This window comes from Cupressus sempervirens, chromosome 5 (assembly GCF_028749045.1).
Source record: "Cupressus sempervirens isolate cs-2001-9-10 chromosome 5, ASM2874904v1, whole genome shotgun sequence".
Classification (NCBI taxonomy): Eukaryota; Viridiplantae; Streptophyta; class Pinopsida; order Cupressales; family Cupressaceae; genus Cupressus; species Cupressus sempervirens.
This window is the reverse complement of record NC_143122.1, coordinates 446,835,059-446,852,912: the sequence shown is the minus strand read 5'-3', so window position 1 is coordinate 446,852,912 and position 17,854 is coordinate 446,835,059.

The following is a 17,854-nucleotide window of genomic DNA, read 5'->3' as shown; positions in this document are numbered from 1 at the left end:
ATTAGATCTGAAAATTGAAATAAGATTTCATATAGAAGAATCACTATTTTAATTTTTCAAGTAAAAATAAAAAATTAAGAAACACTCATTCTATAGAAGTTATTTAGAATGCAATATTCCTTCTTATATATCATACATTTTTATATCATTTAAATCTTTTAAACATACCATCACACTCACCGATTTACACATTCTGGCTATCAAAACATTTCAACCTCCCCACCGTCTATCATTTTGCAATCATGTTACACAAAATTTATAACAAATGGGACCCAAGTAAATTTCATAATCTTTTAGTGTGATATACGAAATTTCCATTGTCAAAAGATGTAAAAGCAAAACTCCTTTGGATGCGCTCTGTCAACTTCAATCTCAATCTCAATACAGTCCAAACTAAATTGTACAAATTAATATACGCAAAGAGTATATGCCCGCATACGCATCAAATACTCGGGATATATTTGATTATTTGATTGCTGTATACGCTCACATCAAATCTTTTTACAAATACCTGATATATATATATATATATATATATATATATATATCAGGTATTTGTAAAAAGATTTGATGTGAGCGTATACAGCAATCTTTACAAATACCTGATATATATATATATATATATATATGATTGCCGTTCACAGACTTTTTCTCATCTGATCAATAATAGAGTTGATTGTTTAGTATGAAACTTCGGCTGAGAAGAATTGATCTACCAAATTGATTGGTCAGCATGGAAACGTGAACGAGTTTATTTAAACTGACTGAAGAGTTTTAGGCGACTAAGATTGTTTATTTATTTGATCTCATCTTCTTTTTTCTTGTTTTGGTCCACATCCTACGGAATTATTGCTAGATTTTGGCATCCGTTTCTAATCCTCACGCTCAAGATTAAACAATGACATAAAATGTGATTTCTTTAATATATATATTTTTTTCTTCTTCTAATACATGTAATATTGCTATCACGAAATAAATGTGTAGTTTTTGAGTCAATTTTGTTAACTCATGTTTCATGAATAGCGATTTACATATTATTCTATCTTTCATGAGAATGAATGTAACACTTAGTACTCATTTGATCTAGGTGATGCTCATAGAGGTGAAGCACTGGGACTTCCCGGGAGGTCACGCATCTTAATACTACTCTAGCTCGAGCACGCTTAACTACAAAGTTTCCTCCATGGTTAAACTCACTCTGCTTGCAACCCCATTTGCAAAACCTTCACCAAGTGTTGTACCTTATGAACCATTAATTAGAAAGCCCCTTAAGCTGATCAAGTGATAACTAGGGCATATTTCCACAAGTCAAATTGTGATATTGCTATCAAGATTTAATTGTGTACTTTTTGAGTCAAATTGATTGACTCATGTTTCATGAGCAGTGATTCACACGAGTCCATGTCTTATAAAAATAAATGGAACACCTAGCACCCATTGGATCTAGGTGATGCTCACAGAGGTGAAGCACCAAGACTTCCCAAGAGGTCACCCATCGTAGTACTACTCTAGCTCGAGTGCGCTTAACTATGGAGTTTCCTCCATGGTTCATAAGGCACAACACTTGGTGAAAGTTTTGCAAATGGGGTTGCAAGTAGAGTGGGTTTAACCATGGAGGAAACTTTGTAGTTAAACGTGCTCAAGCGAGAGTAGTACTAGGATGGGTGACCTCCTGGGAAGTCCCAGTGCTTCACCTTTGTGAGCATCACCTAGATCCAATGAGTGCTAAGTGTTCCATTTATTCTCACGAGAGATAGATTCATGTGTGAATCACTACTCATAAAACATGAGTCAACGACTTTGACTCAAAAACTACATAGTTAAATTCTGATAGCAATATCACAATAATACATGAATTTTTCTTGATAAATCAGTTTTATAAACTTATTGATGTGTAGCTATTTCATATGGGAGGTGAGTCTTTAAACCATCTTTGGCTACAAGTAGAAAATACAAACTATACATTCTATCAAATTCACTAAAGGTTTCATCTCTTTTTTTCAATCTTCATTCAAGTTTAGTAATAGATCAAGGGTCAATTTACACTATATTTATTTATTTTTAAAAGAAGCAAATTTTTATTTTGGTTTATTAAAAATTGTAATATCGAAATGTGCATAGTCATGATTTTTAATATGTTCCCTGATTTTAATTAGAGTGTTTTAAATAATGACAAGTTTATAAGAGATATATGTTACATGAGATTCAATTCATAATATTATCTTATTATGATCCTATTATAAATCATGTCTAAGAATTAGCCTCAATTCTTATGTCTCTCACACATTGATTTGGAGACTATTTTTGTGGTAAAGATTCTAAACCTTAAGTTTTCAATTTAGCTTTTGCTAAATTTCTCAAACAAACTATAGCAAGCCAACCTATCACACATTATATTATTTTATGTCCTATATTCTTATATTTAAAGACATTTGTTTATTCATTTGAAGTTGTAAAATAAGGTTTGGAAATATTAGAGAGTATTTTCATAAAGCATTTGTAACGACATCATTAGAGCATATAACATTAAAAGCATCATCATATGCTTTCTTATTGTCTTGCTCACTGTTACCAAGTTGTTAAATCAAATTGACTAGGGGCTTGACAAAGGATAACATGACCCTTACTTAACAAGTTTTCAAATAAGTTATTTGTAGACAACATCCCACTATTAAGTTTTGTGTGGGAAAGATGTGTTTAACAACACTATTTGTTCTTCCTGATGTGATCTTATGCACAATTTTTTTTTATGAGATGAAAGACTTTGTAAAGCATATGGAATAAAACTAAAAGCTTGAGAAAACATTAAATTGGATACAAATAAATACCAAACCTCAAAGTATGAAAATAAAATACTCACCAAGCCTAAGAATAACATAGAGTTTTAACCAAAACCTCATGGATAAAACCTTGAAGAAAGAATTTTTATTGCAAAAGTCTATAGAGATCTCTACCACACAGCAACATGCCTCTTAATAATTCTCAGAAATAATTTATCTTTGAATCATGAGACATGTTAGTTGAATTAGAAAGACCTTTAGTAGTCCAACATTAACACTGTGTTAATCAAGTCTAGAACTAGTTTTTATCTCTACTAAAATTATGAATTTAACACATGTCAACACAAGTTGTTGATTCTACTATTGACACATTGGTCACCCTCAGATAATGAGCCATCTATTGTCAAGAAGATTCTCCTTACACTATTGTTATCTTTGCAAAAAAAAAAAAATCTTCTTTGTTTCTCCTTCTCATGCAATGCTACTCATGAACATGAATCTTAAGAATGTTGTTTTGCCTCCTACTTCCTTCAAATTTTTACTAACATGCCCAAACACTAGCTAGTATTAAACAACAATGATTAACAAAAAGGGATAGTCCAGTTTTTTTTTAGTCACCGATGTTTACATGAGGCAATCAAGTGAGTGAAAATGAATGGATACATTGGAAATAAGAATACCAATGCACAAGAGATGTGGCCCACACTAACATCTCAAAACATATTGACACCAAACATTTTTAAGAGACACTTTTCAAGGTAAACATTTAACAATCCCTCTTACCCAGGAAAGTGTTCTTGAGAAAGACATGTTATCTTCTTGGAAAAGAATTCATACAGACATTTTCTACTTCTCCTAAGTGGATATGCATTCTAGCTCAACTAGTCCTCTCAAAACCCAATATTAGGTTATGCGATACTTGAACTCAATATGCTTTAACTTTTCATTAAACATTGGGTTCTATGAAGTTTAATGTAAATTTTATTATCATGGTATATTTTTGTAGACCTTAGATCATGATCAATTAAATCAACCCAATAACTTGCAAAGCTGAATATACTCACAAATGGCTTGATTGGTTGCAATATACTTATCCTTAGTATAACTCAAAGCCACTAACATTTGTTTCTAACTTAATCAAGACATAACTATCAAGACCAATCTAAAATAACACTTTGAAGTATCTTTCCTATCTAGAGCACATGTTGCCTAATTGTGTCTATATAACCAATTAGTATAGCTCCACCCCCCGACATGGCTTAGCCCATAATCCACTATGCTTGATATGTACCTCAAAATGTGTTCTATTACAATCTAATCCACTCTCAAGTAGGATTCAAGATGCACTAATTGGGATTTTTCACAAATTAATAAATGTTAGGTTTAGTATCAAGACTAGATACATCAAAGAGTGAATCAAAAAATGATACAAAGTGGGATCCACCAACTCTAACTTAGAAGTAATCAAATTCTTCTAACTAGTGGTCATGGGTGGTGTAGACATGGGTTTGTGTCCCTCCCTATGAAATTTCCTATAAATGTACGTGGCATCCTTCCCTTTCCCTAAAAAAATGTACCCATCCTCCTACGAAACTTCCAATCTAACAAAATAATGCATCAATCTTATGTCCTTCATCTCAAACTTTAAAGTGAGATTTGTCTTGCAACTAGTTATGAGATAAATTTATCCTATAATTAAAAAATAATCAATAGAAAATACTAGAATTAGTGGGTCGTCCTTAGCCACAATGTAGTAAAAATTTAGATTTTCCTTAAACTCTTCCTAAATCCCATCTGATCAATCATAGCATACTAAGCTAGTGGAAAAAGTACTTTAAGCCATACAATTCCTTGTTCAAATGACACATATAAGAATATCCATCAAATTTTTCAAATCCATGTGGTTTATCAATGCATACCTCCTCCTCTATGAGGCCACAAATAGAAAAGTGGTTTTCAAATCCTTCTAATAAATTCTCCAACCCATCTTTGTTGTAATAGTCTTGACATTCTATATGACAGTATATCTTGCTACTAGAGAAAAAGTCTCATCAAAATTAATATCCTCTATCTGGGAGAAACCCCCAAACCACCAAGCAATACTTATTCTTCTTAATGTTTCTAGTTGTGGCATACTTGATCTTATATAGCCACACTAAAATTAATATTGACTTGTTCACTTGTCTAAGCACACCATCCAAAACATCATTCTTCGTGATGGAGTTATACTCCTCCAACATGGAATCCCTCTAAACACTTTGATATACCACTACCTCAAAAAAGGAAATATCAACATCTCTTTTGTCTTTCACCAATGCCAAATAACATGAAAACCTCTTAGGTTTCCAAATCTCTCTAACCTTCCTTAATAGCTCACCCACTCATTCCTTCACTTATTTTAAGGTGTCCTAAAGCCATCTCAACTTCCTCTTCCCTAAAGTGACCTCCTACAGAAAAATATCCTCATGCTTCCACTCCCCTATTTAAGTCTAGCCATAGGAGATGTATCTTTAAAACTTATTCTTGGACTTGTTCCCAATATATACCAAAATTTTATGAATTTGTACCTATACCTTATATACCTAAAGAGTACTTATACTAGGTAAACATGTAACCTTGAATTTTGTGTCTTTGAAATCTATGAGTATGTCCTTTGTAATGTACCTATGGAACCTTATCATAACTTCTTCTCAACTCACATGACCTCCTAAATGCTTCCTCCTCAAATATTACATCCCTCCTCATGGCAGAGTTCTTTCAAACTAAAATGTAGATCTGATTAGGCATTTGGGGTCCATTTGGTTGCAAGAATTATCGAATGCGATATTTCGTAATGCTAGAATAAGCCCACTTCTAGAATTCACAAGTTCTTAAAATAATTTTTGGAATATCATTTGGACCTGTTTGGTTGAACTGGAAGAGGAGTTGAAAGATGCATCTTCTATGTTTTGTTGCATGAATTGAAATTGGAATTGGAATAAGTTTTTTTTAAAATGAAATAACTTGAGCATCAAATGACATTAACAAGTCTTTTTGGAGTTGGGCTTGCTCAGTACATTTGAAAAAAATATGTTAGAACTCCCCAACTATGCCTCTATCATTTCTTGTCTCACCACATTTCACCAAAAAATAACTTACCTCCAACAATTTGGCTTATGCAACTAGGGCCGAATCCAACAAGATATAAAATTTGGTTTTAAAAAAATGGAATAGGAATAGCTATTCCTATTCCACCTTTTAAGTAGGAATTCTGTTATGCTCATTTTGGGCTAAAATTATAATTAATAAATTCTAATTCTACTTTTCATGTTTACAACCAAACATTGAATTTTCAAATTTTGGTAGTTAGATTTTCTTATTCCCATCGAATTTTGACTACCAAACGGGCCCTTGAGGTCATACTATAGCCTAAGAGAATAACTTTCTCTTTAGTGGGATCTAATTTTGTCCTGTTCTCTAGAGTGACATGTGATTATGTCACTCACTCAAAGATGTGGATATTTACAATAGTTTTCCTCTTCACTAGCCTACTATCCAATACTTTATAGGGACTTGTGCTTTAAAGCTAAATTATGCATTACAATCCTTAGCTCATAACAAAATTAGTAAACCATAACCATGTATCATATATCAAGATGCCTCAATAATTGTTATGTTCTTTCTCTCTACAACTCCATTCTAATAGGGTTCATAAGGTATTGTAAGCTCCCTCCTTCCACTCTCATATTTTCATAGGTACCTTTCCTCCTCTAAAGTTTGCCTCAAAATCCCTATTTTGAATTATTTAAAACAATGAAATTAGATTCTTCCTTAGTCCCAGAATGTACACAAAACATCTTACAGTACCATAGAATAAAATCTCTTCCTATGAAAGGATACAATACCACATCTTCTTATTCTATCACAAGTATATCTCCAAGCATACTATATGTCATTTCCAAACTTTGTGAGATCTAAAAACTACTCTCTAACACCTAACATGTATGGAAATATGCTTCACTATCTCTATACTAAACAATAAAGAAGTCATACTAGTACATAGACATATACAACTAGTGATAACTCATTCTCAAAATTTGAGGAAAATGCATGAACCTTAGATGAAGCTACTACACCCTTCTTCTTGTTTGAATACTGACTAGCATAGTGTCCCATCTTCTTTTAAGCAAATTATTTTATTTTATTTATGTCAATTGGCTCCTCATCTCATTTTTATTGCTTGGCTTCACCCTTGAAACCATTTCCCTTAATGGTCATCTTTCCCATGGTTATAAGAGACAATTCGCCTCCTCACCCCCACCACACAAGCTACTAGAAGATTAAAAACCAAGTCTCAACTCCTCTTGCATAAACTCATGCCAAAATAGTTATCAGTTATGAGAAATCCAAAATAATTTAATTCAAACCTATCTTAGAAAGAGATGTTGAAGGAAAAGTAAAAATTTATTAACATAAATACGAATAAACGTAAGCTTTGATCCATAGAGACTTAATAACTACTAGACTTTAACTAAAAATAAAAAATTCAAACAATAAAATAATATAGCTAAAAAAAATGTACTTTTATGATTTTTTTTTAGATTTTCAAGTTTTGCACATTATAAAAGGAGAAAATAAACAAAATAATGTCCAAATATATATAAATATTTTTAGCTATGAAAAAACATTGCTTTACTTTAAAAAATGTTAAAGATTACAAGTTTCAAAAACTCTAGGTGCTAATTTTCCTCATGTGAAAAGAAGTTGAACCTACAAAATGGGTTAGGTTGCAAAAGACCAGTCTTTCATAAACCAAAACATAAAACACTAAAAAATTTCTTTCAAAAGCCCTAAACCTATACAATACACATAGAAATGTCATATTAAAATCGAAGTAATCTACAATAAAATAGTGGAAATGCCTTTGCATTTTAACACACGATAGTTGTGAAACCTAGACTTGCAATCTTGATCAAAACAATCAAATTTTGATTAGATTTCTAGGGATGTGGATCATAATAGGAATACCAAGATGTGTATAATAAATAATGAGGGGTTAGTCATTGTAAAAAATCAAATAACATGCTAATCTAAGCCGAAATCCTCTCATACCTCCCATTGATCCAAATGGAGGCACCATACTCGATTTGTTTATTTGATGTATATATGTGAGTATTCTCTCCAAATAAATAATTAGAAACTCCAAATAATTCCTAAATGGAAAATGGATGAATCTAGGTGGAAATCTAAGTGAAAACTAATGGATTTTAGATGTCAAACTATGCTAAGTATGATATGTTACTAAATATGAAATCAAGTGCAAAGTATATACTAAGATTGCAAGATAACAATACTAAGAGCTCATAAAAATGTTGTAGATGGATTGATGATATGCATAAGTTTTTGTCCACACTATTATAGTATTTGGAGGGAGGATGGATTGATGATATGCATAAGTGTTTGTCCTTATTATAATATTTGGAGGAGGATGGATGATTGATATTAAATTTGAAATGGAGGGCTATGATGCATTTGGATTAACGAGGTGGATACTAAATAGGAAAGGGTATTTGACCATGGTGATTTTTTTCTCACAAATGTGTGAGAAATCTTGGGAGGATGGGTAATGTAAGGCTAGGTTGGCTCAAGTAAAATATAGGAGATACATGTGTAAGAGGATGGTATCTATTTATAGAAGGTTGGTGAACTTGAAGTATAAATAATTTTGACTTGTGCTCATATGTGTAAAACAAATTGTACATTAAAAATTGAGGGAAAATGAGGGACAAAGTTAATGAGACTACGAGTGATGAAATTAGGCTAATCAATCAAAGATTAATTAGCAGATAGGCTTTAAAGCAATTTATAGGTTGTAGTCTAGGCAATTAGGTTAGTGATTATCTTAATTAATATACAATAAATTAAAATGGGAAAGGAGAAATACTCAAATAATTAAATTATTTGAATATTAATTTGTTAGAAATAATAAAATCAAAATGAACTAAAAATAAAGAATTATAATTAAATTCAAGAGAGTTTGTGATGAACATAATTACCATACTTTATAAGAGCTTTCCAAGATCAACACAAAGGAGGAGACAAGGATTTTGAAAGGGGAAAACAAAGAAAACCCCTTGTGAATAATATGAATGAGGCAAATGCCTAAAGAATGAAAGAAAGAGAGAGAAGAGAAAAAATGGAGCCATAGGCTCATTACAAGAACTACATAGTGATTGTGTGTTGTAGAGAATGAGAGAGAAGCATCTCTTATAAAGAGATGAGAAGAGGAGTTATTTGTAACTCCCATGTGAATGATTGCCACATTCATAAGTGTGTGCATAACAAGTGTCATAATCCTCTTCAGGAGGAATAACTATTTTCCTTAATAAATGAATTACAAAATAGACTTGTCCTCACATGTGGACTAGAGGACAAACAACATAAGGGATACCTTGGTTTATCCCATTTAATAAATACAACCAAGGAAAGATTACCAATTCTAACATAATTAAGCACAAAAAATATTATAAATTTATTCAAAATTAAATTTACTATTATGCTAAAATGAAAATAATATAAATATAATTTGGCTAAAAGTAATTAAGTAAATATAATCTAATTAATTACAAGGTCCAAGTTAGTATGAATTAGCAATTTCATAAAAGAATAATTTTAGACATCTATAGAACCATGTAACTTAAATAATTTCTCTAAATTATGTGAGGTTTACAATAAGATCTATCATACTTGTATATGATAGTCAAAATGCCATAAAGTTGACAAAAAGGATGGAAGGGTTATGTTAGATAAATATAATACTTCACTGAATCTTACAAATGTATTCATAAAATGAGTGAAAAAAGTAAAGCGCAAGAGGTCTTATGAGTCACTCGACCTCTAGGACCCTAGTGATTAATTCATAGTTTTGGTACTCCCTTTTCTTTTGCAAGGCTTTTGATAACTTGGAAAGTCTTAAGAAAGGTGTATCAGAGTTCCTCATGATGTACAAAAAAATTTAGGTTAAAATGTTCAAAAAATATTTTTGGGTTGAGAGGTCATTTTTGGCCAAAAAAAATTTCTAGGATAACTATCATTGTTTATTGGATGCCTAGCACATGGATTTATTTGAACTCTATGATTTTTCTTAAAGATGCATCCTAACTATCTAGTTTGATCAAAATTTATGGTTTTTCAATTAGGTCTCCCACATATAAATACAAAAACATCATTGATATATAAAAGAGTTGTAATAAGAAGTTACATTTTTTGACTAACTTATGATGATGAAATTATGCTAGGTAAAATTATATTTTTCTTCTATAGATTCATCTTGAGATTTAGGTGTTAGATTTTTAATCATATATTTGAGAGCACCATATTTGGTGGGTTTAGTTCTTGGTTTCCTATTTTTTTCCATTTTATATTTTCGTATATAACTTCTCTTAGTTCTTGGGTGTTTGAGATGTAAGTTTAGGTAACAAGTATTGTATATTTCATTATGCTATGAGAATTACTCAAAAAATTTGATTGATGCTATTCCTATTAAGATTTAGAATGTAAAAGTGTGTTGTAACATTTGATTATCAATGTTTAACAAGTGCACTAAGGGTATCCATCATAAGACCAGCTCTACAACCTGCAACATTTCCATTCATTTTTCTTTTCAAATCTCTAATGCCTGAATTTGGAGAGGATCCATGCTCCCTCATTGGTTCATTTTTCCATGTGGTAGCATAGCCATCCATGGACCTGATGCTAGCTAAGGTTGACAATGGTCTGCTACTTACCCTATCAAAGGAAGGTGTGCCACTAATTATGGGTCTTGAAACTGACCCATTGATACCCACAAAAAATGGATGGAAATCTGCATTGGTGGGAGCACCTAAGAAAATACTTGAATTAATCTTACTCAAAATTATCACCATGGACATAGGGATTGAGATAGGGCTCCCTAACTTAGTGGTGGACAAATCATGACAAATCTTCATCTGGCCATGGTGGGTAAATTCCTAAATTTTTTACCTTCAATTGAGATGGTCAGGAAATGGGCTATGGGGCAATGGAAATTGAAAGGAATGTTTCCACCTTTTCTATGTTGAGTAGCCTTTTTCTCTTTAGTCTTACAGTTGCTGAGGACTTGTCTAAGATCCTTGTGGGGTCATGACTTTATGGAAAATACCCCCTCACTTTGGCTAAATAGAATCCATGGTTTGACCCAGCCATGAATCTACTACACATGGATCCTATTTGGATTAGGTTTCATGGGCTTCCATTGGAATATTGGGATGAGCATATTTACCATTGGATTGGGGATTCAATTGGGAATTTCATAGCTGCCAATAATATCAATTTGTCTAAATCTAGGTTGGTGTTCGCTAGATTGTATGTTAATGTGGCTATAAACAAAACCCTCCCCACCTTTTTCATCCTAAATCAAAGGTTTGGGAAGAACATTCAAGCATTGGTTTATGAAAGCGCAAATGTTTTTCTAAAACTACAGAACTAGGGGTCACATTATGGATAATTATAAGTCAAAGGAACAAAAAGCTGAGGAAAAAATATCCTCACCTGGGGTTGTTAATATAGCTAAAGGAGAATGTTCTAAGACCACTAAATCTTAGTCTGAGGTTTTCACCAATAGCTCAGAAGGAGATAATTTAAAATTTATTATGGAGGTACTATTGGAAATATAAGATGAGTAACTAAGAGGGGAGGGGTGAATCAGTTACTAAAAAAATAAATCCCAAATCCCTTAGATGTTAGAAAAAAATAATAAACTCTAAAAGCTAAACTCTATTGATGTTTGACAAACACACAAAGATGTTGTAACTCAGTAAACACTGAGAATGCTTGGTAATTACTTGACATGCAAATCTCAAGATGTTATCTATAATTACTTATTACTTTAACTTAGTTGCAAACACATAAAGAAATAGCGTGAACATATTTGATACCAAGTTTTAATGTGGAAACACAATTTGGGAAAAACCACCAATTGCAACTAGTTACTATTTTCACTCTTCTAAAGTGAACCCTGTTAGGATCCAACCCTATTATAAGTTACAAAATACATTGTTAGATGATTTATAAATAGTTGTTAAGCCAACTCTATTAAGAGATTTAGATCAGTGCTACAATGGTTAGAGAGTAACAATGACATGACCTAATTTGGATGCAACTGAATTGCTAATTACATATCTCAATTATAGCTTGTACTTGATCCTTCCTGATCAAATGTATCCTTTCAACTTCATAAGGATATTCTAATTATCCTTCTAATTCGCTTCCTCTTTTCATCATTAGATCTTCAAAATCTTCCATGCATTCACATTCTCTAATTCTCAATTTGACCTTTTATTTATATCTTCCATATTGTCAAGTCGACTTAAATACAACTTAGAATAATTAATATTCATCTTCTCAGTATGCTAGAACCATCATATAAATCAAATGAACTCAATATGCCAAAATAAGAAAAGCCTTCATTAGCCGACCCTGCTCTCTAGACACTAACTCATAAATGATTTTCTTATGTTAACCAATTGAAACTCGGTGAACACTGAATAAAAGAAAAGTTCCTTTGGTAACTAAGTGAGCTCAATTACACTAGTTCCATCCAATGTTTCCATCATTAACTAAGTGAGATTGGTTAACACTCATCTTCCACAAACTTTCTTTTGACACCTAAGTGAACTCGGTAGACACTACCTTTTGAACTAGGCAAACTCTAGACTGCTCCATAGCCATAAAAAACTATCTTCAATGCCCGAGTGAGCTCAGCATGCACTGAGTGAAAATGATATGAGATTTTGTGTAACATCAAAGATAATACACAATTAATCAATTGTATTCAACAATCTCCCTCTTTGACATTGATGGCAACACAACATGTCATGGTATAATGGAATTTTTGGAGCAAGAATAAAGTAAGGAAAATATCCTTAGTTTCATTCTGATTCTCATCCATGAGAACTACCTCTGTCATTGTGAAATCTTTCTACCTTCATTTTCTCCCTTTATTAGAAAACTTCTATCTACTAGAACTTCTGCCAAGTTTATTCTCCCTTTTTGACAATTCTTTCTATGACAACAAACTTCTCCCTCTTTTCAAAAAAAACAAAAATTTCTATGAGATAACGAGTTATGAATAGTAAACTTCTCCCTATTTAACATCTCATGCCAAAGAAAATGCTTGATGAATATTAATTTACCTCAAGTACTGATTCATTTGCAATATGCCCTTGCCAATTCTACATCAATGGATTGATCTTCAACATGCTTTGGTTGATGCATCACTAAACTTCATTTAGTGGGCTTCAAATAGGGGAATGACCCCTAGCTTACCTCTTACATACAGAAATTCATCCTTATGTAATGGCTTGGTGAATATGTTTGCAATTTGTTCTTTTGTATTTACATATTCTAATCTGACTTCTTTGTCTTGCACCAACTCTCCTAAGAAGTGATATATTTTATAGCAATGTGCTTTTTTTTGGTATGCATCACTGGATTCTTTGATATATTGATTGTACTAGTGTTATCACGGTATATGACTATTGGATCCTTGATCTCTACCCTTATACTTGTCATTAGTTGTTTGAACCAAATAATGTTAGAAAAATTAATTTTTACTACCACATATTATGCCTCTGTTGTGGAATGAGAGATACATTTTTATTTCTTGCTTGTCCAAGACACTAGTCTTTCACCAAGAAAGAATGCTCCACCACTAGTGCTTTTTCTATCATCCATACTTCTAGCCTAATCAACATCTATAAATAATTTTAAGTCCAAATTGCCTCCTATTTTGTACCATAACCCATATTCTTAAGTACCTTTTAGATATCTCATGATTCTTTTGACTACCATCAAATGATTTTCTTTGGGATTTGCTGAGAATCTTGCCACCATACCTATTGCTAATGTAATATCAGGTCTTGTATGCACTACATACTGCAATTTTCCAATCATTGATTTGTATGTGATCTGATCTCCCTCTTTGGAATCATCATTTGTTGAAAGCTTATGTCTAGTAGACATAAGGGTTCCAACTAGTCTTGAATCTTCCATTTCAAATATTTCTTCAGTATCTCCTTGATATATTTAGATTGAGTAATGTAGATACCATCTTTCCTCTATTGAATCTATAATCCAACAAAGAATTTTATCTCTCCAAACATAGACATCTCAAATTCCTTATTCATTTCTTCTGAAAATGCCTTGCACAAGTCATCATTTCCTATGAATAAAGTGTCATCAACAAATATTTTTTCCAACACAATCTTCTTGTCTCATCCTTCTTTGATATAAAGACTATTGTTATCATTTTTTATTTGAAAACCAATCTGTATCAAGTAGTTATGAAGTCTTTCATACCAAGCTCTGGGAGCTTGCTTGAGACCACTTAATGCCTTGTGTAATTTGTAGACCATGTCCCTTTTGCTAGGATCTACAAAACCTTCTGGCTATTTAATGTAGACTTCCTCATCAAGGATTCCATTCAAGAATGCAAATTTTATATCCATTTGATAAAATTTAAATCCTCTGTAAGCTGCATATGCTAGTAAAGTTCTAACACCTTCTAATCTTGTAACAAGAGAAAAAGTTGTTGATATATGATTGAAAAGATCATTTGAATAGAAAGACTATTGAAGAAGATTGTATGTTTTCAATTATTGTTTTGTCATTGATGTCAAACCTGCCATATGCTAGTAAGATAGTTGCTTATATATTTTAAGCACTATTAGTTAGTTGATTGATGAAGAGGATTTGATCAACAAGATGTAACAAAAGTACCTAGAGGAAAGGTTGAGTTATGATTATGTATTGAAGTATAAGAATAAGTTAATATAGTGATAACATTATGTATTGATGATCTACTTGAGGTTGCAAAATGATTGGCTATACTTAGAAAGTTTCGAAGAATAATGTTGGACACAATTCATTTGCTAAGCTTGACCAAGTTGATAGAAGGTGTCGAGAAAAGTTAGTGCAAGTTGAGCAAAAAGTCAGTTGGAGCTGAGTGCAAGTGATCTCTAGTCAATGCCAAGCAAGTTAGTAGGTGCCAAGCAAGGTTGTTGATGCCAAGTGATTTTTAATAGATGTTGAGCACCAGTAAAATCTAGTTGATGTTGAGTGATTTTACAATAGATGTTGAATAACATAGTATATGCCGAGCATTAGTAAATTGATAATGTCGAGCTACTACATTATCAAAAAGATCAAGGATTCACCACATAAAATCCAAAAAGTTGGTCTTTGTGAAACTTGTAAATCAAGAGGAAGATAAGATTGACGAGCTAGAGGCACAAAATCTTATGTAAACCATTTTGGAGGCAAATTCAAATAGATTCTAGGAGAATTTTCTAGAGAAGACAAGATATGGGGTAGATACATTGTATCCTACCTAATCTATCAAAAAACTTAACTTTTGAGATGGATAATGAGTGGGAAAAAGAGTTCTAATTTCCTAGATGTAGGGATGATTGGTCCTGAAGCAATGTTGGATAGAGGTTAGAGAGTTTTGGATGTGAAAATATAACAAGGAGAAGGAAGAGGGTTTGTGTTAGATTGTGGTGACTGATTAGGAAAGTACTGTACATACTCCATCATTTTGTGGGGTTTGGGGCATCGTCCCAAATTTTTCTTTTTGGTACTATTCATAGATTTGCCATTCGTAGATTCACCACTAAAGTTATGGCTAATTTATGGCTGACATGTTATAACCCTAAAGTGGTTTAATACTTGTATAAAAGGGTTTAGGGTTGGGTATTTTCATTATGTTGTGATGTCAAATTGGTTCTTAAGGCAGTATTGAGCTGTAAGGGATTACAGATTGTAATCAGGTTGTAATCACTGGATTGTAATAAGATTGGACTTGTTGTTTGGTGGACGTAGCCTAGGGATTGGGTGAACCACGTTAAATCTTGGTGCCTTGTGTTCATTTTTGTGTGATCTGTTATTTTCTGTTATTGGTTATATTTGCATGTAGTTTTTATTTCTGTCTGTGGTTTTATCCTAACAAGTGGTATCAGAGTCTAGTTGTCTTTTAGTTATCCTCTATAGGAAAGTCTCATGGTTAAGTGGGAGTCTCACGGTTGACTGGGAGCGATGGAAAATGAGGGTAAGTTGAGGGCTGATAGGTTTAATGGGCAGAACTTCAAGTTATGGAAGATGCAAATGGAAGACTATCTTTATCAGAGGGATTTATGGAAGCCGTTGGAAGGCAAAGCCAAGAATCAGGGATCTATGTCAGATGCTAAATGGTATCTTTTGGATAGAAAGGCACTCAAAAGCATTTAGTTATGCTTGGCACCATCAGTGGCATTTAATATTACAAAAACAAAGATGACAGAAGAGTTGATGAAAACCCTAGCGACACTGTATGAAAAGCCCTCTGCTTCAAACAAGGTATTTCTCATGAAGCATTTATTTAATATGAAAATGGCAGAAGATGGATCTGTTGCAGATCATTTAAATGAGTTTAATACTATTACTAGTCAATTATCTTCTATGGGTATAAATTTTGATGAAGAAATTAGGGCTCTCTTGATTTTGTGTTCTTTGCCTGAAAGCTAGAATGGCTTGGTAATGGTAGTGAGTAATTCTATTCCTGGATGTAGTACCCTAAAATGTGAAGATGTGATCGGTGTTGTTTCGAGTGAGGAAACTCGTAGGAAATCCTTAGGGGGATCTACATCAGGAAGTTCTTTGAATGGAAAAAGTAGGGGCATAACAACTAAGAGAGGAAGTAACTCTAGAAATTATGGGAAATCAAGAGGAAAGTCAAAGGGGAAGAGGTCTCAATCAAGAGGACCAAGTGACTATTGGTACTGTGGCAAACCAGGGCATAAAAAGAAAGATTGCTGGAATCGAAAGAAAAATGAAGGAGATAAATCAGATGGAGACAAGGAGGCAAATGTGGTAAGTAACAAATCCAAAGAGGATGCTTTTCTTCTGTCTTTAGAAAGTATTGATGATTCATGGGTTTTAGATTCTGGTGCTTCATTTCATGCTACACTTCATAGAGGTTATTTCATTGATTATGTCCAAGGGGATTTTGGGCTTGTTTATTTGGGGGATAATGAACCCTGTCAAATTGTTGGAAAGGGAAAAATTAAGATTAAGTTGAAAAATGGGAATCATTGGCTACTACATGAGGTAAGACATGTTCCAAGGCTAAGTAGGAATTTAATTTCAGCAGGGCAACTCGGTGATGAGGGTTGTGTAGTTACTTTTAATGATAAAAATTGGAAGGTTTCAAAAGGTTCCCTTGTAGTAGAAAAAGGTGTGAAAGTAAGCACCTTATATCTTTGTATAGGTCATATTGTTCCTTCTACTTTGATTGTTTCAGAGAAAAATGAATGTTCAGGAACAATTGCTGCAGTTGAGCAGGGAGAACAAATAGCTGTTGTAGATTCTAATACAATGTTGCGGCACAATAGACTTGGGCACATGAGTGAGAAAGGTACGAAAGTACTTCATTCAAAGAAAGTTTTACCAGGTCTGAAATGTGTTAATATGGATTTCTATAAAAGTTGTGTGTATGGAAAATAAAAGAGAGTGAGTTTTGTAAAGACTGGGAAGGAAAACAAAAAGGAGAAATTAGAGCTTGTGCACACAGATGTATGGGGACCAGCTCAGGTATCTTCCCTTGGTGGCTCTCATTATTATGTTACATTTATTGATGATGCAACTAGAAAAGTATGGGTTTATTTCCTTAGACAGAAATATGATGTATTTCAAACTTTTAAGAAATGGAAATGCTTGGTTGAAAATGAGACTGGTAAGAAATTAAAATGTCTTAGATCTAATAATGGTGGTGAGTATTGTAGTCATGAATTTGAAGATTATTGCTCCACTAATGGTATTCATAGAAAAAAAATTGTTCCAAGGACTCTGCAAGAAAATGGAGTGGTTGAATGCATGAATAGGACTATAATGGAGCGCGCAAGGAGCATGAGGTTGCATGTTGGGTTGCCCTTACACATGTGGTCGGAGGCTGTCAATACTGCAGTATATTTGATTAATAGAGGTCCCTCTACTCCTTTGGGCTGTGGTATTCCAGAGGAGGCATGGACTAGTAAGAAGGTGAG